Source organism: Montipora capricornis, chromosome 7 (assembly GCF_036669925.1).
Source record: "Montipora capricornis isolate CH-2021 chromosome 7, ASM3666992v2, whole genome shotgun sequence".
NCBI lineage: Eukaryota > Metazoa > Cnidaria > Anthozoa > Scleractinia > Acroporidae > Montipora > Montipora capricornis.
Genome location: NC_090889.1, coordinates 9,200,152 through 9,205,151, shown reverse-complemented (window position 1 = coordinate 9,205,151; position 5,000 = coordinate 9,200,152).

Genomic DNA, 5,000 nt, shown 5'->3' with positions numbered 1-5,000 from the left:
ACATCTTTACAACACAAAACCTCCAATATGAAATTTAAATCAGACCATGCATATTCTGATCCATAACGAGCCAGACGCCCTTAACAACCAAAACAGTACCTCGGTATCCCGCGGAGATAGCAGGCAATATGCCTGGTATCTCAGAGGGGTGCCCAGTTGCTTGTAGCATTCCAATGTAATTGAATCCCTCAGGATTATATAATTAATAACTCTTTCACTGACACTTACAAGGTAAAAGGTGTTTTAATCCTCTAGCTTGAAATATTTTTTTGTCAGATTTTAATTAAAATTCTACTTTCAAACATGACGTTGATGCACGAGGACAATGCGATTTACCGTGGGGTAGTGACGATTCTTTAACAGAAGTTGGAATTATTTGGTGGAATATTTAAGGCAAACATCTCGGCTAAAAAAGGACGACAATGGCTGGCTCTGGTATTGAAGTTAGGATTTGCTTATGGAAGGTGTCTACCGTAGGACGTCACGATTGTTGGAAATTAAGTGACTGAAGTGACTGAAGTACAAACAAGGGAAAATGTTACACAAAAACATTATTTCTGGTAATGTTTCGTCCTTTGAGGGGACAATAATCTTAAAAAAAGATTTACAAGTGATTGAAGTGAAATATACAAATGTCCATTGCGAAAGTGTTTTGCTTACGCTACAATAGTTCACACAATGCTATTCCAGCACTCAATGCTGAATGATCATGAAAGTGTAATCGTCACGTTAAGATTATAGATATAACCTTAAACTTGAAGGAACTTGTTAAGTTCCATACCTTATAAACGTATTAGCATCGGCAAGTTCTGAAAACTATTAGTACAGTCACGTAAATTATTAACATGACAGGGGAGTCTTGCCGTAATTTTAGGAGAAAGGCATTGAAAGGGTCAGTTTATGCAAATTTCTATGGGATATAATGCCTATCTAATTATCTGAGGAAGGGAAAAAGATTATGGCACTGAGATACCGCGATGTTGCTCAAAAAGATGGCAACTAATAAAATAAGAAATAATCCTTTCAGAGACAGTCGATAATACCTTTACCTTTACTTATTATAACCTACAGATAAAATAATATTCCAAGCTTAAGAACATGATTAATTATCAATACTGAATTTCTCGAACAAAAGATACGCGAATCTAGCATTTTATACAAAAATTTGGTTTTATCAACGGAGTTGAAAATTGGCCACCATACAGAGATTTTAAAAGCTGACGTTTCGAGCGTTAGCTCTTCGTCAGAGCGAATCGCGCTCTGACGAAGGGCTAACGCTCGAAACGTCAGCTTTTAGAATCTCTGTACGGTGGCCAATTTACATTATCAACTCCGTTGATAAAACCAAATTTTTGTATACTACTTCCCCACCGACGCAGCACCACAGTTTCTTTAGAAACTACCCCTTCATTCATTTGTAGCACTTTATGCTCATTTTTAGGCATAGCCAGCCAAGATATAACCTCTTCCCAGATTCAAGACCTCAACTGATTTACAGTAACACAAATGCTCGAGGGATTCCTCTTCAGTCTTACATAAGAAACGATAGCGATTCTACAATTTTAAATTTCTAAGTTTACTATTTCTATAAAACATCCGGATCGGCAATTTGTATTCAAAACCTCTTAAATTTGTTTCCTAAGTTACAGAAGGAAAGTGAAAAGATTTGCAAGTTCCAATCGACAGAGAGAACTGGGTCTTCATTTTTTAAATTTGGTCTGGGAGGACGGAGGAAATTTTTTGCGGAAACTTAACTCTTCACAGATTTGCCTTGAGGAAACGTATGCTGTGTTGCGGATTCTATTGCTTGAGCTTCAAAAACCTCCTTGTGGAGATTAGCAACGACGGTGGAAACCGGGCTCCCTATGGCTGCTCCTTCTCTCTATTCGCAGATCAATACATTATACTACAAATACGTAGATCTTAATACGAAATCTAAGAGGTCCGTAATGTGGGCAGGTGTCAGTGTCGTGCGATCAGCAAGGCATTGGTCGCTCATCCTTTCATCCTTTTAGAGAAGAAACTAACCTGTATTGCTGATATCAATTGACTCTGAGTATGTTCCCCAGTCTCTAACAAACTTCCCGGAATTCTTCAGTTGGGTGTAAAACTAGAGATATGGAATTCAGCAATAATAGATACTATTATGCCTCCAATTCCCAATTAAGTTACCCGAACTCGTGATAGCCTTTTTAACATAATAGCTGAGCAGAACTTGTGCCAGGGACAAAAGAACCTAAAAGGCCTGCGTCAGCTACAAACCTACACATGTATAATGTCATATTTGGTTCTTTTTCCCATTTGTCTCAAAACTATCTCGATGTTTATCAAAGCCATCGAAGTTGATGCCATTCATGTTTAATGTCCAGGATCCAGACAACCCCTTAAAATTATTAAACCATGTGCTCAACCAGAAAGGATATACAACAATGCGTTAATCTACGGCTAAACATGATTATTATCTTTGTTGTATATCCCAGGGGCACTCAGGCACATTTCAGTTCCAGAACTCCTACCTGGCTGAACCAGAAAGGATATACAACAATGCTTAAATCTGTGACTAAAGATGATTATTATCTTTGTTGTATATCCCAGGAGCACTCAGGCACATTTCAGTGCCAGGACTCCTACCTGGCTGAACCAGAAAGGATATACAACAATGCGTTAATCTACGGCTAAACATGATTATTATCTTTGTTGTATATCCCAGGAGCACTCAGGCACATTTCAGTGCCAGGACTCCTACCTGGCTGAACCAGAAAGGATATACAACAATGCGTTAATCTACGGCTAAACATGATTATTATCTTTGTTGTATATCCCAGGAGCACTCAGGCACATTTCAGTGCCAGGACTCCTACCTGGCTGAACCAGAAAGGATATACAACAATGCGTTAATCTACGGCTAAACATGATTATTATCTTTGTTGTATATCCCAGGAGCACTCAGGCACATTTCAGTGCCAGAACTCCTAACTGGCTGAACCAGAAAAGATATACAACAATACTTAAATCTGTGACTAAAGATGATTATTATCTTTGTTGTATATCCCAGGAGCACTCAGGCACATTTCAGTGCCAGGACTCCTACCTGGCTGAACCAGAAAGGATATACAACAATGCTTAAATCTATGACTAAAGATGATTATTATCTTTGTTGTATATCCCAGGAGCACTCAGGCACATTTCAGTACCAGGACTCCTACATGTACCTGGCTGAACCAGAAGGGATATACAACAATGCTTAAATCTATGAATCAAGATTATTAGTGTCTTTAACAAAAATAATTATTGTATTTAAGAAGCAAATTCACTGATTTAAAAAAAAGGTGGTTTAAATCTGTGTGTTGTTATACCGTAAAGCTCCTACTGATAACTCTAATTTTCAAAGGAACAAATGTTACCGGTACCTGGATCATTTCTTCACAGAATGTGATCTGATTTAAAAGGTAGGTCTCAACAACATCTCTATTCTTGAAGAAATTTATCATGTTCTGGTCTGGCAGGTATCTTACCATAATTTCTTCTATATTGTCTAAAAACCTGGGCTGACAGTTGACCCTGAGAGCCAGAAGTAATGAGCTGTGGGAAAGCTCAAACTTTTCTAGTCTATATATTTGGATGTGAAAGCTCAGGAAATGGTAAGGTGTATATGGGACATTCGACTGATCTCTGATGGGATAATTTTAACCACTAATATTTTTCCAATCTTTAAGAAAAAAAAAAAGAAAAACAGATGAACAAGAGCTTAACAACATACATTGTGTGTACCCCTGTTCGCCCAAGCTTAGTCAGGTTTAGGATAGTTTGCCATCCTTGATCTGGAATCCTGGACTGTAGTTTGAAGTAAAGCAAAGTCCAATCGGAGACACGGAGGGACTGAAAAAATTCCCAAGCATGGTCTCGAAAGCTTGCTTTGGCCCATTTTTGTGGTCACTTGGTTCGCAATGTCGTTCAGCATTTTAGCCACTTCGGGTTTACTAACATGATCTGCTACAGCTTATGCCAGGGGCAGCTGATAATTCTCCCGAACATCGCTGATAAAAGTCCACACGTCCTCTGGTTCCTCCGAAATTTTCTCTGAAATACCGTGCGCGCGGTATTTTTGGCTTCTTCGCGAAGCGATTTAAGCTGTTCGAGAGCTTCTTCAAGGCCAGTTTTGAGCTTGATGTTTTCTTTTTGTAACCTCTCGAGCTCAAAAAGTTTTGACGATTCCAGGCTAGGAGTGGAACCTGAAAACTCAAGATGATCGTCTGTTCGCTGGGCGGAACTGCCTGTCGGTGAATTTACATACTGCTCACGCTCGGCCCAAATCGATCTTTAGCTCATTAATAGCGTCGATTAGCCGCTTGTAGCAGCTAACTTCGCTAGATTTTATGGTCATTCGAGTTTCTGCACAGACAACGCCACAGCGACAGACTCTCCTCTACTACTCCTTCGATCCATGGCCAAGACTGTGAGATCTTTTACATCAACAAGCTTGACGAGGGCAAATTCGGACGGGAAATTTTGCACTAACGGGGATCTCGACAAGAATTTGCTGGGCTGACAAACTCATATCGTCGAATTTAGTACAAACCACTGTTTCTCTGGGTCGCTAACTAGATTGACACGACGGATATCAAACGCTTCAGAGAAGGCCTCCATAACTTCGCTGAAGACGAGGGAAACAGCGCAATTTCCCGCGCTGCTCAAGGTTAATGTGAAATCCAAGCTCCGGAAATGTCAATACATTAAATTCCATCCATATTAAAACCAGGTACCTTTCAGTGTTAATTGCTTGTGAAAACTCTACAGGGCTTAAACCACAACACAACCACAAACCAGCCATGATGATATGTCCTGACCATGAATATGACGTCACTCCCTAGCAACCGTGTGAGTCGCATTTTTTAACTTCCGGTTATCTCTGGCTCGTTGTGTAACAATGATACTCAACAAAAAGTCATATACAACCAATTATGAAAGCCTGGCCATGAGTTCTTCAGCAATATGGAACA